At 34.0% G+C, this 18560-nt stretch overlaps 2 pseudogenes; both read left to right on the plus strand.

Moving 5' to 3' along the window:
* The first annotated feature begins 1299 nt into the window (after positions 1–1299).
* Positions 1300–10609, plus strand: LOC128174224 (uncharacterized; annotated as a pseudogene).
* On the plus strand, positions 10570–13862 carry LOC128173756 (ATP-dependent DNA helicase RecQ-like; annotated as a pseudogene).
* Positions 13863–18560: the final 4698 nt, after the last annotated feature.

The raw sequence follows: 18560 nt of genomic DNA on the forward strand, positions 1-18560 counted from the left end.
GAATAACATAGTTCTTCTTTGTTTCCAGCATATCTGCTTCTGATGGCAAGAAGCAGTGTATGGGGGTTGTTCTAAAATCTCTTTGGGGGGAAATGTTACTGAGATGATCGAATTCGATGTTCTGTACTAGGATCGCGGAACCGAAGGCATGGTGGAACTTGTCCTTGTTCTCTAATCTCTGGTCATGGACATCTACTTTCCAATTTATGTTGTCTCCCACAATTCTAAATCTTCTACCCTCTCTGATCAGATCAATCAACTCGTCGTTGAAATGGCCTCCTATTTGATCTACAAGTCTTAAGCTATTCGCGTAGCTAAGACAGATTCCAACCCTCTGCAGACGATCGAAAACCTACAAACAAGTTTATCAAAATGTTTTGTAAATACAATCTCAAACATGTTTATTTGCATACTGACTTGAATATTTGTTTTTAAAAGTTAAGTTACCGAAAGTATGCAAAGAACACTGTTGTCCTGGGGAATGTGAAATGTCAGTTCAAAATTTCCCAGCACGTCACCATTCTCATCAGCATTGCTCTGAATTCCTTCACCTGTTGTTTCTTCCAAATCCCAATTATTAAAGTTAAAGAACTGTATAATTGCTTCTCTTTGCTCTGAATTGACCCTCAGTGAAATTACACTTGTGTCTTCTTTTTCCGCCATTATTTATTAGGGCAGAGGTTAAACAAACGGATATTTTAGTACTGGTATATTCTAAAATACTTCACATTAAATATACACAGTTATATTGTAAAACAAAATTTGAATGTTTTGGGAAAAATGCTTTTTTCTAATACAAAGATAGTTCAGAAGTAAGTTTACTGCCAATAATTTAATGGTAAATTTCTTATTATTATGAAAACACCTCTGTGGAACCTCACACAAGTTTGCTGATTTGGAGGCTGATTTATTGACATTTGGCGGGAGGGATTCCCCACTGAGCCAGGACTCATGTGCATTAGACTCTTCCAACAGAGCGCCCATGGCGGTGGATAGTATTTATTTTTACCACATTTTTAAAAAAAGTTTTACACGTATCAGGAATTGAGACTTTTGGTCTTTTTTCAAAACTACATTTAATAAATAAATTTCACAAGCATATTCAAGAGTTATTGGATTTACCATTAATTGTGGAAAGTACATTTTAACAGCAAGACTTTCACAACTCTAATAATGGCACAGCCCAGTGAAATATGATACTAAGGGTATATATGTATATACATATCTATTTTGATTTGTTGCCATCCATAGCAAAAAGTACATATATACTGTTATTATACTGAGTCTTTAATTTTAATCATGGAAGAAAGCAAACGAAAACGTCCCCCAACTTTAAAGTTGGAAATTCCAGCAAGAGCTGAAAAGAAGCAGGAAATGTTGCACAATCTCCAAAGTGTAAGAGAAGTCCTTGTAAGAAAATTGGGAAAACCTGTCAACAATACAGATATAATGGATGTTTTGTTGAATTCTTGGAAGTTATCTGCTGAAGATGAAGAACAAAGTCCTAAAACACCAGGAACCTTTATCAATGTAAAGAGAGGACAGGTTAACCAAGACTTTTTTGTGACATCACTATCTCCTATCAAGAAGCTTATGGATATAACTGCTACTCATGGAAGGTATTGTCATGGAAAATTGGAAGTTAGAAAAGTGACAAAACGTGGGCATGTTGTCTCTGTGAAGTTATGCTGTACAAAACCAGGACATGCTACACATAAGTACATTTGGGCATCATCTCCCTATCTGCAAATGGGAAATATTTAATAAACCAAAGAATAAACCATGCTTTCCTGTGTAGTGGTATGCTTCCTTCCCGTTACTCCCGATTTTGCAATTCTGCAGGACTTGGAGTGCTGTCGAAAGAAAAGAGAACTTCTTTTTTTAAAATGTACAAAACGTTTGTACAACAGGAATATGAGGATTCCATAAGTACTGCGCTGCTGGAAGAAATCGGTATGTACGAATATTTAAATGGAATTGATATCATCACAGATGCTCGGCACGGGTGACGGAAAGATGCCAAAGACACCAGTGTTGTAGCAGTTGGCGACAAAATCACAAGATTTTAAATTGCGTGCACATTACTACTGCTGATGATCATGTAACACAGCGACATGAAAAAATCGGGACTGAAAAAATTTACCGTGTTTTCGAAGCAGAACAAGTCACTGTTCAAATTCACACCCATGACCGCAACCATTCCATCAATAAAATGGTGAAGGAAACAGTGAGTACAACAAACCAAAATGATATCTGGTATGGGATTAAAAGTGTAAAAAAGGCAATGGCATTAGTTTCTAGCGGGCCTTAATACAAAGAGGGGAAAACCTGGTCCGAAGAGTTGTATGACCTGTAGCAACTCATTTTAATTGGGCGATAAAGAATTGCAATGGAGATTCCAGCACTTTAAGATCAATGTTAGAAAACTGTGTGGAACACTACAAAGGGAATCACAAGCAGTGTCATTCGGAATCAAGATGTAAAAAGGACCCTAACTATAAACAATCTAAAATTGTTATACAGAACCCAGTGGCTGAAAAATTATTGAGATATGTCATTATCAATTCACTGATTTATAAATACCCTGAAGATTTTAAATTAGGACGTGACACTTACTATGTTGAAAGTTTTAACAACACTTTAAATATTTTAAATGTAGTGTTGCATGAAACCTTTATGTAGAAAATGATGTACATATTATTTTCCCGTTGTTTTCACAAATATTTCTTTTCATTCTACCCAAACGACCTCACCGATATGGAATAAAATGTGTTCTGTGTTTGAAATTTTTTCTGTTAACTGAAAAATCATTTCATGTTTTCTTCTAATATTCAGATTTGAAACAAAGTAAACAAATAATTGTTAGTGTAGAATATGATGAACATATTTTGTGTTTGTTTTTTCTTCTTTTAATTATACTTTTAAATATGTAGACTAGTGATTTTGAAGACCCCATATATATGATTTTTTTGTGAGATTTTTACAAATATCTTTGTTCTCATTTCAACCTAAACAACCAAATATTGGTATCCTTTCTTATTAATTTCTGTATATGGGATATGTATGTCTTTTTTCTCTTCTTACTACTTTACTACTTACTGGATTGCTAACATTATTTTTCATTTTACCTAGTACTGTCAATCAGTCTCAACTTTTTATGCTGCTTTTTTTTTCTTTTCAAACAAACATTGGGTTTGTCCATTTATTTTGGTTAGTATGTTGTGTTTTCAATTTTCATTAAAGACATTCTTTTTTTGTTTTTTTATGAGGAAATGTTCTTTATTAGTAATTTCCCATTTAAATGCTGGTAACCTTTTTGGTGTTTTTATACTTTTTTAGAAAGTGTTCTTCGAAACATTGATCCAAATTATAAATTTACCACATTTATAATCATGGTTTCCCTTGTTTTTTAAATTTGCTTCCTTATTTCTGAAGATGTCTACTGTCTCTAAGAAGTTTCTTGAATGACAGATAACTATAATTATGGTAATTGACATGGTGCATAAAAAAGGGTATCTAATTCAAATAAGTGAAAAATATGCATTATTTATTGAAAAAATGATAAATAATCAGACAATACTGAAGTATGGTCAAAACCCCCAGCCACATTTGAACTTTGCATTTGTGGTTTACAAGCCTGATATTTAAACCACTGGTCAAGGAAGATAGTCAAATACTCAGTTGTCTCATGCCTCCATAACATTGCTTGTAGTGATGTTTTTAGCTACTTTCAATGCGATGCGCCTCTCAGGCCTTCAGGCCTTTGATTTCAGTTCAAGTCTGTTGAAGCGATTAAGCATTTTCTGGATTCAAACGAGTTGTGGTGAAAAGTGAGTATTGTACTTGTAGTACTGTGGTTTCATCAATATTCGCTGAATACTAATTTTCGTTGTTAAGTTGATCCATGGAATTAAATGTTCATTGAAGTGCAATTTCTATTAACATTTTGTAATATAAGGGTCATCGGCCACGAATTTACGTATCCTTGAAACTGTAACTTTCACTTATCCACGTAAATTGATACCCTTGAATATTAATGAAACCACAATATATAGTAGATTTGTATATAGATATTTAACTATTTTTCTAGTGTGTACTTTCCCGCCGAAACACTCTACAACATCCATTTTAACTACATGTATCTCTTCAATATTACATTGTATTATGATGCAACTAACAGGTGTGGTTTAGAGTTTGTGATCCTATTATTCCAATATCAAGTCTGGTTGATTAAAGTTGTATTTTTAAAATAAAACTTGTTGATGTTCCAAAATGTTCAAGGATTGTTTCTTTCCATTCAGATACGTTTGGTGTTTAAAACGACCCATTGTTGTTCATTTAATTTGACAATGTAAAGTAATTAATGTCTCTGAGTCCGACTCATCATCAAGAGTTGAGGAGTTTAGAACCCAAATAAATCGACCAAGCCGATCGCTGTCATTGAGATCAGATGTTGGTTCACTGTTAATAAACACGGTATTAATAGCACAATCGACTACAACTTCATCAGTTTTTTTATGAAGTCAACACCAAGAATGATGAAGATCTTAGATAACATGCACAGGGATTAATTAACATGACCTGAGAATGATATTGGTAGCACTGATTTTTTTAACACTTCAAGTTTTTGCCCTGATACACTTTTCATTTTATAAAAAAGAATCAGATGATTTTAAATTTTGAACTTGAGAAATTCATTTTGGAGGAACCAGAGGGCATTGGTTTCCACATACTAAAAGTAAACAAAGACAGAAAAGACCTTCCATTGCCCAAATGAGGGCTGCATTGTTGTGCTGAAGCTTTTGGGTCAAGTGAGGTTTTGTCAAACCATCTTCTATATGAAAAGTGTAACCTTGAATTGGAACTAAGTTCAAGTTCCCTAGCGGATTTTACGAAAAGAGAGTATGGAAAGAAAATACCTCATTCAGAGAGTCGGTAAGTGGGGGATTAGCGAACAAGGTGCAAGTCTTGGTGCACTGAATAATAAAAGGACGCAAATCTGAATTAGAGTTGTCGATGCGTATAATTTGTAAACCCGCATAACAAATGTTATGACAAATTACGCAACATAAATAACAAATTTAAACATGAAACATATCAATATCAAAAATACTTACAATCAATGATCGTTATGGGTTTCAATTAAGATCGTTTTATCTATATGTGGATATGGAATATATCATTTCATAAAATGCACATAAAAATATCTTAACGTATACTGATTAAAGAAAAACAAATAACTATATGTTACCGGACATAGCCACATATACTTTGACCTTGTTCGAGATTTCCTTACCTCTTTGCGACTATTAGACATGTCCCTTGAGTCGTAAGTCATTGAGCAAATGGAACATCCGTGTAAAATATGTTGCCTCTCCGCCATTTGCACCATCTCTCTTGCGAGACAGTTCCGACAGTCCCCGGACAGCGATTCCGATTCGTTCCTCTAGAACTCCGTTGATTCTCTCTCTCGGAACTGCCATTGGATACGCCCATTTATTCATTGCGGTCATCATGGCTAAAGTGACTGGATGAAATTTAAAAAGCCAGATAATTTTTAACTTTTAATGGACAATGTGCTTTAAAAGAGCTTAAGCAACCCATAGCCCTTGAAATAGATAGCGGGCATAATATACGTTGAACAAAATACGTTATGGTTTTGGAGGTCGAATTTCTTTGTAAATGTACCCCGGATTAACCTGTGATTGGTTTTAACGTGAAAAAATGGCGGGGGTCTGTGGAAAAGCTAAAACCGCCATGTATATACATTATAAAGTTTACGCCCTCAAAATGAAGAAACAAAAAAAGGAAATCGAAATGGTCTAGATACGTCTACTGATCACGGCTGAAGATTCGTCTGACCATAGCTTTGATGTTCGCTTGTCCTTTTTAACGAGGACAAAATTTTAAGGTGAAATAACACATCGTCTTAAAATGGCTGACCTCTGATCGAAACCACATTTTGTTTTAAGAAAACGATTTAATCGACGACAACGCATAACTTACTTCAAAGCCGTGTGGATAAAGTATCAGGCCTGTGATCCGTACATCCCGATTTCGAATCTCGCAGGGGCTTTTGTTACTACTTACTGATTTTTGTTTTATATATTCATTTTTTATCCCCAATTTGCAAAATTTTCGCTTATTTGACATATCTACATGTATAGTTTATTTGTTACTTTTTCTTTCATTATCAAATAATTTACAGTTAATTTGAGTATTTTTTTTTCAGGTGTGTTATTCCACCTTAAGTGTCAATCTTTAAATGACGGAAAGGGGGCCAGAGTTTTTTAGTTCTTGAGAATGTAACACAGTTAGTACAACTACATCGTCGGAACCCACGGGTTTTTCATCCGTTACACTGCTTTTAACCCGTGGGGGTAGTGCTCTCAAGACGATCGTTTTGCATAAATATTCATTAGTTTAAAACAGCCAATCAAAATTAGTGTTATATTTGTGTGGAAGTCTTCTGTAACGAAGATTTCTTAAGCTGCGGTCATGGTATGCTGGTTGTGTTTTGGTTTTATAACAGACAAGAAGTCGTACAGGATAATAGAGTCGTTGAAATCTCTTGAAACACAATTAAACTATTTATATTTAACGAGCCCTGGGATATTTTGTTGTTTTTGATTTAACAAAATCCAACAAATAGACATCGACGTACGCACACAAGTTGAGAAGTTTAACGTCGAAAAAAGCAAGGTAATCGGTGAGCTATAGTCTTTGCTAAGATTTTCGATAAAGTCTTAAGAGACATTCTGGGAAACGAGGCAGAGGTCAGGTGATATCCCACAATCTCAAAACAAGCCGAAGCGTCCTTTAACGAAAACTCCGTACACTGTCACATAAAGATAAGTCAACACTAACCGAGTGGTAGACAACGATTTTGAAGTCAAGGTATATAAAACTAGATTTTGGTTGGTTTTTTTTACTTATACATGCACATTACAAGAATAAGATTGTAACTTCTTTTACAAAATTAAAACGGAAGACCCTTATAAGAACTAGAACTGCCCTAATGGGACTAATACCCCCGCTAGGCTAATTTCAAATGGGACAAATAATTGAATTGAATAATTAAGGTTTGGAACACATACAAATTTTTTTTTCTAGAATTGTAAAAAAAAAAAGAAGTTAGTTAACAAAGAAAAATTGAAATCAAAATTGTCAGAATTTCACTGTAAATACATATCTATAACAGTAATACATTTATAAATGTATGTATTTGATGATATATGTTTTTAATTTAATTGATTTAAAGAAAAACCAACAAAATGACAATAACCCCTCCCTTTGCAGTGAATAGAAATACTGGTAGCCAAGCAATGCTCTTCTGTTGATAAAACTTTCAATATCTTTCTAAGTAGCGTCTTGACAGATGCAATTAGTTGTTTCAAATTTTCCTCACTTTCTCCTATAACACAATGGAACTCCATATCAGAAAATTGATCCCATAGGACTATGATTTTCTTTGATGATCTTGTTAAATTTAATAAAATCCCAAAACATTACCATAATTACCATACTATGTAAAAATATGTAAAAAAGAAAATTTAATATTACAAAAAATTTTAAAATTGCCAAAACACTACCATCATATCAGTAATTTTGAATTTCATTTCAATTAATGCCCAATAGGGTCACTTCATCAATTTACTTGACAAATGAATTTAAACAACCTCTAAAAATAGTTTAACTTCTTTATTAATAATTATATTATTCATTTCCTTATTATGATAGACCTTTTGGTTTACATGAAACAGTTTTAAAATAGCCCCAAAACCATCACCCATTTTACAGATTATCAATTTCCCCTAAACACATGCTCCATCTGAACCATGGCTCAGATAATGGCTCCCTTGGGACAAATGAATTCAGCCACACTTGTCTTTGATGTTCTTATTAGCTCCTAAGAATTTATCATTGACAAACAAAACATTTGCATTGTCAGTTGATAGAATACTTATAAAAAATAATTTTTTTTTATTAATTAAGACATAAAGACAAAAAACTCCATCTGGATGTATTTATATAAATATATTTAAGAGTGTTTTCTATTAATTAATCAATAAAATCTGTAAGGATTACCTCCCTTACTTTTCAACATTAGTGTACAATATATATAGAATAAGGAATATGCAAACTGTCATAAAATCATTAAATCTTGTCTGATCTTAAAAAAAATTGCAGGTGCACATTTTCAGATGGTGTTCAACATATGTACAAATTTTCAAACTGTTCCATGCAGTAATAAAAAATTCTATAGGGGGGACAAAGTTGCGTCTACAGACAGACGGACAGGGTGAAACCAATATACCCCCCTAAACTTCGTTTGCGGGGGTATAATAATCTTACAAGCACAATAATAATAAGGTCTTCCTTAGTAGGAAGACTTAATAAGTTTAGTTCGGGTTCGTTATTCCAGATTCATTCTTGACGTCATTCCGTCTCGGAAACGAGGTTCTTTGTTCGAAGCGGCCTTTTTCGACCCATTCCAACAAACGATTAATTTGTTTGCTGTGGAACAGTTCACGCGCAAAGGTAATGTTTGAAACTTGCAAGATATATTGGTGCCGATTGTTATGTGAAGTAAATTGAGGTTAAACATTTAAATACGTTGACATTTTCACTTATGTCGGTGGTTTTAGTTTGTTTCATTTTCATTGCGCTTATCGCCTTAATTTTGGAATTTTTACGTAATAATCACACATAAACTTACAAAAATGGAAATGAACTGAAGCATAATTTAGCATAAAAAAATCTGTACTTTTTTGGTTAACAGTAAAATATTTGTACGCATAAACTTGTTAATTGTATCTTCAACTGTGTCAAAAAAGTAAAACTACAAACACATTTTATAATTAATTGTTGGGATAAGAAAATATAAAGCATTTCAACAATAACTGAGAGATAAGTCAGAAAGAGTTATTTCCCTTTAGCTGAGAGAAAATAACTATCTTGCACAAATTATAAAGAATTTAAAGTTTTACAATAAAGTATGACATCAGAGAACACTGGGATCAAAATGCTATTTTTGCAACAGAGCTGCAAAACCTAGTTTAGACTGATCACATCCAAAAATAAATTGCGGCAAATTAATTCATATAGATGCACAGTTACACACAAAATATGAAGTTGATCAGAGAACCTTGCTCCCACCACCTTTAGCATGGTTTTCTCGTAGAAATGCTCTTTATTCAGAAGCTTGATCATCAAGGCTGAATAGAAAATCCTCCGAGGTAAGGAGTACAGAACTAACGAAGAGAAATTGCATGTCCTTCTAAATTATTAAAAAAGCAACAGAGAAACCAGAAGCATTAGAATAAAGATAGTAAACGTGACAGGACGACAACAGAAAGAGCAAAGGAAAAGTAAAAACAAGACTTGGAACTGAGTTCAATGAAAAGGGAAAAAAATACAAAAAAGAAAAGGATTTGGATTTGGAAAGAAGATTTTGGAGATGAATCCCAAAGCAAAAGAAAAAAAAGTGGGTTGAGAGCAGTGTTGAATTATTGGCTGCCAAAAATATATTGGCATCTTCTTTGTGCAACCAACTTAATGATATCTCAGACAACAGCATATCTCCTGCAGTGTCAGTGAATGGAGACACCCCTCTAACATCTACGTGGGCCTTGTGCAAACAAGACTCACGTAAGCAGTTGGTTGTACCAATTACAAATGACAGGCCCTCTGAACCGTCAGTCTCTGGTAGATAATTATTATGAATGTTTTAACATATACAATGTGCACTGTGAGTTAATGCAAACAATAAGGATCTTAATGCCATTGATAGAAATAGTATACCAACAGTTAGGTTAAGAATTATTACATATTTTTATTCTGTACAGTTGTTCCTTCTGCAGACGTCATTTGTCCGTTTGAACTGATATTAGAACCCAATGTGCAAAACTATATGAAAGCCATTGTGGAACAGGCTAATGAGCAGTCTTGACAGTCAGTCAACAACTACAAGGTTTTTACAGTGAATTCAACAACTTTTAATTATTAAATGTATGCATATATTTACAGCACTAACTGTTTTGTATCTATTCAGATGGAGGAAAACCATATGGCATTCTCACCAAGGAACTGTTTACGCTGACATCACAAACATCGGCATGGACTCCGTACTCAAACTACACGCAACCAACTCCCAGGTCCACTCATGACAATAACACCAGAGTTAACTTCAAACATGGTACTAGATGCAACAGCACTTACACACAAAATACCAACAAAGCAAGTTTCAACATTTGACGTCTCTGCAAGATGCGATACTCATCTCAACACCCAACTTTTTAGCCAACAAACTACATTTCACCACAAAATACAAACACACAGCCATTACAAATCACAACCATGGTGTCGCCACCTAGCACATTAAACATTCAGCAATAAAGATAGAATATACAATGATAATTATGCTAATGTTAACGTTACCGCATGTCAATCATCATTTGTTTGTGTATAATTGAATTTCATTAAGATCTTCTAATTACAGGATATGAGGAGACAGAGACTTCACAATCGAATAGATAATTTGATTAATTGTTTGCTTCCCCTGAATGTTTATTTGGTGATAAACACCCCAAGCAAGTTCTGCAGAATTTCAAAGCGTCAACAATTGTAATTGATGAATTTCACTCAATATCAGAAAGATAATACATGTAAAACCAAAACTGTAAAGACCATAAATTATTATGGTTATTTAAATTTGAATTATTTGATTATATTTTTAGATCCGTTGTTAAATGAACAATGTATTTTACAGGGGAGATGATGACAATAAAAAAGATTGCTTAGTCCGCATTTGCTCAAATTTTTAAGATATTTTGATTATTCTTTTAGGCTTCCAATATTAAACTATTTCTAATTTTTACGTATTATGAAAACTTTAAATAAAGATATAAATTGACAGAATAAGCTCATATATTGACAAATTAATTAGAGATGAAAACTAATTTTAGTGATTTTTTTCACAAATTCTGAAACCCACGTATCTTATGGAGTTTAAAAATTCCAACATTATTGACTCATGAATATACAGCAATTCTGAATTGCAAAAACGTGTGATATTTTCCTACGCCATTGTTCCGCCAAAATATAGTCCTTGTTAGATTCTAAACTTTGATTCCTATTTATATGCCAAGTTGTATGGTAGAAAAAAAAGAAAGAAAAAATATATTTAAATTCTGATGGTAAACATATATCAAGTTTACTTTTGTCAAGTCGAAAACCAGAAAATACTCCTCCCTTAAGCTTATTGTTAAAATATCCAATACATTGGAGATGGCAATATCATGGATAATTGGTGCTCTTAGTGAAAATGCATAACCAAGAATAATTCTTCACTGCAATTTTATAAAACTGCAAGTTTATACAGATACATTACAGCCGTAATTGCGAATTGTAAATGTTTGGAAATGTATCATTCTGAAACTCCTTTATAAAAAAGAAAGCATTTTAAAGGTCATTCAAAATCATGACAGTAATATATATTTAGTTATTGCAACAAGTTCTCTTGTTATCGGTGTTGACTATGCAAACATTTAATGATGTAATTTTGAACCACCAAAAAACTGTTGTTGAATTCAGGAAAGTGACAGTAATGGCCAGACATTTCCTTTCATTTGTGCAAAGTGGATAGTGATGAGAAAAATGCATAGTAAAAGTGCTTATCCATTTTTTAATCAACAAGAACTTAATGATCTGAGGAAAAAAACAGGGTCACTTCTGTGTTGTGATAAAAACTCAATCAGTATCAATTAGTTGTATATGGTATCGAGAAACTCGGGGGTGGATGGGTTAAGAGGGAGTATAAACCCCCTCCCCGGTTCCACCGCCTATGTTAACATATGAAGTTTCAAAAAATATTAGAAATATTACAAATGCTTTTTTTACAACTGAGCCAAATACCAATTTAAGTGAGGTGAAGGTCAAAGAAAAGGTCAAGGTAAAAACAAAAGTTGCATAGCTCTCATCAAATCTTGATGTGGGCCCATGGGTTAGTTTCTTTGAAGATGAACTTAACGCAAAGCGAGACAGAAGACGGACATGACAAATATATGTCCTGGCCATATTCATGGCGGGGGAACTAAAAATGAAACATTGTTTGTAAAAGTGAAAACTAATTGTCAATTGTGTTCTCTAACTTACATTTTTTGTTCTGTTTTCTTAAACCACTGAAAGTTTGGTTCATTGGGATCTAATAACATGTTAATACCTAGTTTTTGTGTGTGTTTTAATGACTCCTTTCTTTTCTTTTCCGGGGAGAAGAGTTGAGGTTAGCCTTCAAGGCATTACCAACTTTAAAGGCCTTTTTCCCTGATGTTACGTTCTTGGCATTGAGTGGAAATCTTACAATTACACAGAAACAAGATTTGCCAAAAAAGCTAGGACTTCATAATTTCAAAATAATCGAATGTAGTCCCGATAAGCCAAACATTTATCTAGAGAAATTTAAGAAGGAACATGCCTCTGACGTAGAAGAGGAGTATGAAAACATTGTCAACTCTCTTTGCGACAAACTTTTCGTAGAAAGAGAGAATTTCCCAGCTACTTTAATATATGTCCCTGTGTATTATAAGAGTAGGGTAATTATGTATTTAAACAATTTATTCAAATCTAGCAACATTAACGATGCTATTTACAGTGCTATTTGTTCTGGTCAGGATCAGTATGTGATAGACCGAACAATGCAAGAACTTAAGAACATTCACTGATAAAACTTGTTCTAACTACTTCCATCTTGGGAAAGGGGTTCGATCCAGTAAATGTTACACATGTTGTTCATTTATGTCCCCCAAGGAACATTTCACAGTATTTTCAAGAAGTTGGTCGAGCAGGACGCACGGGTCAACCGTCCGTGGCATCACTTTATTACTCTGCAAGAAAAACCTCCCTGGCATAACTGAGGACATCACTCAATATTGTAAAAATGACACTTCTTGTTTAAGAAACTGCATTCTTTCAGTTTTTGGGTTTCAAAAAAAATCAAAAATACATATTCAAAGTTAACTAATTCTACTATTCCTTCCTTGCAGGATCCGCAGACTAATATCATCTTGCTAATAAATAAAAATAATTAAGAAACAGTTACATGTACATACCCATGGTCATTCATTATCGGTAAGTCTGGCTCAACTTTTGGACCATCTGGTACAGGTTCATCAGGTTCCAGTTTTAACTGCTTTCTACTCTTCGAGTTGACACCCGAAATATCCTTGGACGCCACAGGATTGGGGGTCAAAGGCGAGGTAGCGCATCTTTTTACTCTAACTGATCCTTCTTCCAAATATTTTGAAGTAGAATTTCTTATATCTTGTAAATAGTCGTGTATGTTTGTGATTTCTGAATAACAGTTTTTGCGGACAGTTGTTGGAATTACACAGAATTTGTTTATATAATGAACGTTATCAAAGAGAAGTGAAAGTTTACTTATAAAAGTATCTTCTTTTGCTTTATTGCTGTCTAAACTATACTTTTTTTAGTTCTTGTTCTACAAATAAAACAAACAACTTTCCGTTTCACCGGTGTCACCATCTTTAATATCATGTGACTATTTGAAAGTCACGTGGGTCGAAAGTAGTCCCGACATTAAGTGAGCCAATGCCAGAGGTGAATGTATGAGCCGATGGTATAGAGTGCGTCGGCGACTATCGCTGAATCGCGATTAACAAGGTGTGAATTGTCAAAATAAAAACGTATAAATTGTAACAACGAGTTTCATAAAATGTAGAAGAACATCAGACCTGTAGAAATTGTGTAAATTACAATACACAGTAAACTGTATACATTTACATCGTCATTGATCATTGTTGGCCAAACTAAAGGGCCTTCCTTTGATCATAGGTGGAAAGGTAAACAAGAGGACATGTTATTTTATAGCTGCAGGACTGTAGCTCCCGGTCTGAAAAAAATTCGGATGGACGACCTGGGAGCTACAGTGCCTCCCATAGTAAAAAACTGCAATTTACGGCGCACAAGAAATTGCGCTAAGTTTGGACTTATTAACCTTATTTTCACACAAATTCTGTAAAAATAATTAGAACCATAAAATTCTTCAGCAAATTTACTACTGATATCATCACTTTACTTGCCTCAGACCTTCTCTTAAACATGATAACCGACCTCGGAAAATGAAGTATGTTGATTTACGTCGAGATCGAGAGTCGCCATTTTTAAATGTAAACAAACATGCACCACTTTAATTGACAGGGCTGGGGATGGTGTTTAAAAGAATATCAGAGGCAAGTGAAGTGACAATATCTGTAGTAAAATGTCCGAGGAATTTTTTGGGATTAAATATTTGTACAGAATGTGATCGTAAATGAGATTAATCAGTCAAAACCTAGCGCATTTTTTTGTGCGCCGTAAATTGCAGTTTTTTACTATGGGAGGCACTGTAGCTCCCAGGTCGTCCATCCGAATTTTTTCAGACCGGGAGCTACAGTCCTGCAGCTAGTTATTTTATATCAGGCAATAAATGTATGATGGATTTCTACAATCAAGAGAACACCAGCCCCTTTAGTATTAGATCATAATCTAGTTTTCATAGTTGTGACAAGTGCACCCAATATGGAAACTGGTTAGGTAAAATGACTTTTTCCTGAAACAAATGCCTCATTCAGAACAGATCAATCATTTGCGGAACAGCTTGATGAAGACCACCATTTAAACATGTCCCCTCTTTCAAGAACATTTATAGGAATGGTGTCACAAAGTCCATTGGATTATATGCATCTAGTGTGTTTCGGTGTCATGAAACGCCTTTTGTTATTGTGGATAAAAGGTCTTTTCCAATAAAGATTAAGGATCACATGAAGGGCAACAGATACATGTATCAACAAACTTGGTATATCTTAAGATAGCATTCCCTCTGCGTTGGCCAGGAAGCCAAGGACATTATCTGTAATATCTTTCTGTAAGCTGAGAGTGAGAAGTAACATATTACTCAGATGTTAGTTCAAAACAAGACAATCCTGTCATTAGACACAGGAGAAGTGGTGATCTCGTGGTTCTTCAGCGTCATCCTCCAATACAACATAACCCGCAGAATAACTTTGGAGCGGACCGCTTTCAACAATACAGATCAAAGAATCCTGTAGGAATACCCTACACACAATTCTGGAAGTATTTTATGAATATTAAAATTGAAGTCTGTATTTTAAACAGCTTTCTTTCGTGGTTGAAAACTCCAGGAACAGCAGAGCCTTCTAAGAACTATTCCTTGAATGTCATTGCACATCAAGTCGTTAAAGGTTACGAAAAGCTCAGCCACATGGTTTCTTAGGCAGGTATCTCAAGACACATAAATGTTAAACAGATGATGCCGTTCTCAAAACCAAAGACATGAACTGTATTTAGTGATAATGTTTGCAATATCAACTTGTGTAGAAGTGCCCGTTTCCAAATGTACCACATTCACAGTCAGTTACTTCATGATTAGTGTACATGGCTCATGTTTACATGATTCTGTCTAATCGATGTTTGACTCGTTTTCTCTATCTCAAACCAGCTTGCCTGTCTGTCTGTCTCTCTCTGTCTCTTGGAATCCCGAAATTTTATTAAGTTCACCATGTGAAGAATTTAAAGTTTAAAACACTTGGTAATTACAAACAAATTATTATTTCTGAGCACTGTGGCAGTATTTCTATCTTTCGGGGTTTTTTTTGTTAAGAATTCTGCATTAACATTATTATCGATAACGAAGGATGGATAAAGGTTTAGAAAATGGAAATAAATTAAACGAAATTTATTGTGTGTTTTATATAGAATAAAAAAATGTTAAAAGTGAAGAATTTTATGAGCTCCTTGTTATCAGATAAAAATAAGATAAATATGGGAGACAATGTAAAATTTGTAAATGATTTTGTCAATTTTGTTTTCAATGATACAGAACACGTTGAACCGCTGATGATTCAAGTCTGAGGAAAGCCGCTTTACAAATCCACTACTATTTGAAGAATCAGTGCACACACTTGTTGTTTGAATATTTTGCCGCTATGCTGATTAAGTGCAAGATTTTGATGTCCCGATGAAACAATATCGTACCTGCTTCATCTTTAAACATGCATTTTACATTTGGGACTTACTTTATTCGGGTTTATTGGGTCTATGAACCAAGGAAACGCAGTCATGTAAACAGATGACCTTGTAAAGTACTATGAAATAAACATGTAAGCTGTTTATGCAAACTGCGCAATTATTAAAATGTCAATAACTATGTTGGAAAGTCCTTGGTAAATTATATTTTGGAAATTAATTGCGCAGCAGCATGATCTCACACGTCCAGGTGTGGGACAGTAATGCTATATTTGTCATATTTGCAGACTCTGTGGAGATCTGATTTTGTATAATTGTCACGAAGTACATGTTTTCTGTTAACCTTTTAACCTATACTCATGTTTTGTACTGATGCGGAAGATTGTAAGCCCGCATCCCCTGACGCTGTGATGGACATTTTTGACAGTTTTGATACCGAATTTAGAATTAAAATATTGTTTAGGAATTTGCTCACTAAATCTACACTCATGACCAGCGCAGGTGGTCATGAGTAATCGAAACTGTCTGTCCCAGCCGAAAGGGTATATATATGCATGTACATTGTTAGCAATGGAGACGAACTGAATTAGAGGAGAATAGACGAACAAGAGAACTGAATTAGATGAGAACCGAATTAGACTTGCTTTGATAAGCTTGATACCACTATACGATCCAAATAAACTTGTGAAACTTTGGTGAAAGTTTTGGACTTGGTCAATTAACTAAGTAACAGACGGGAAGATTTGTTTGCGGGAAACGTCTTACATCTGCTTACAGTCACATTTTTGTTCGTCAATCAGTTTGACGTCAAATCAAATTATGTTTTTAACATGTTTACAACTAGTGACGTTGGATTTGAATGTGAAGTCAATTATAATTATGTAATTGTATTGACGTTTTGGCGTAATACGGAACACTCGGACTATCGAGCCTTTCTGTCTCCGACATGAATTGATATGTTGTGCTGATCGTTTATTTACATCTACGTAGTTTTACATATTTTAGCCCCTTAGGGATCCCCTAATTGTTCGATTGAATAAATTATATTAAATAATATTAAAACATCAAGCAAAAGTGTAAGTAGTTTTGTAAGAAATAAAACATGTCTGTGAATATTTTTCAAACTAAAGTCTACCCTCAATTATTATTTAATTAGCTTCAAGAAGTTTATTGGAGAAAATCCGTCTTCTACAAAATGAAATTCAATAGCCAATATCATAAAAAATATTAGTTAACAAAATATATTTTCTTTGAATAGTTGTATGTTCATTCCCTTATTTAGTATACTTTATATCTAATTCTTATCAGAGAAAGATGGATGATCAGGAAAGTTGGTTTAAAGAAGCTACCAACAGAAAATCAAGAAACACAGAAATATTACATAAGCAGAGGCAGGCCACATACGAGTGGAAGAACAAGACAAGTTGTTCTAAAATTACTCTTCAAGCACCCACACATTGTTATAAGGCCAATTTTTTCTCCCTACTTCATTGGTCATTGTTTAAATTGTTATATTAGATTTTGACTTAAGTTGTGGGGAAGCTTGGGTTGTGAGGGCAATGGACCTTAGTACTATTCTATATTAAAATTATTGAGTTATTTTTATGAAAAACTTACCAGTTACATTTTATAGTGTGACAACACTTGGTAATTTATAACAGTTGGTTTTAAAAAAAAATCAATAGCTACTTAATTATATGAGCATGAACTGGGTTCTGATGATTTACGCTTTCAAATTGAAAAACATAGCTTTGTTTTCTGCATAGAAAACAACCCAAAAGCTGTTCCAACCCTATACATGTATATACTTTGCTTTACTGTATTTGTAAACAAATATAAGACTCGAGCTTTGTTTTCATAACAACGACCTCTTTCCTTTGTATCTCGCTTGTAACATGACTTCTAAGATTCATATTTTGGTGAATCATTCAAAATACAAAAATAAACAATCGTATAAATAGAAATCAAAAATTAAATTTTCATCTGAAATCGTGTCCAGGTCCCTTTAAACATTACTATAATTGTTTAAATTTCAACTGAAACGGGAAGTGGATTGATAAGTTTTTACAAAAATTTTATTGTGATGCAGGAAACATTCTTTAAATGGTATCTATATATACTAGTTCACGAACTATCATTACAACCAGCATTGACCCAATTCTTGTATTTCTAATTTAAGGATAAAATTCAATGTAAGGAATATCTTTCAGTTTCAGTTAATGGGACAATCATTTCATTATACAGAAGTTAGGACGCAGAACTCACGCTGCTGGGAAGAGGAACTGGAAAATGGAAAAGAAAAATATGGTTTTAGGCCTTCTAAAGTCCAACAACAAACTAACGTACAATGACGAAAAGGCAGACGAAGGTCTCATCTTGCATCCATACTCTTGGGATAGTGATGCTTGAAGGAACATTAGGCAGAGCCTGGACAAAAACACTAGCAAACGTGCTTTTCGAGAAGAAGGCGCCTTCTACATAAGAGTCAATTCGACAGCAAAAGAAACCAAAGCTAA

The sequence above is a fragment of the Crassostrea angulata genome, chromosome 2 (assembly GCF_025612915.1).
Source record: "Crassostrea angulata isolate pt1a10 chromosome 2, ASM2561291v2, whole genome shotgun sequence".
Lineage (NCBI taxonomy): Eukaryota > Metazoa > Mollusca > Bivalvia > Ostreida > Ostreidae > Magallana > Magallana angulata.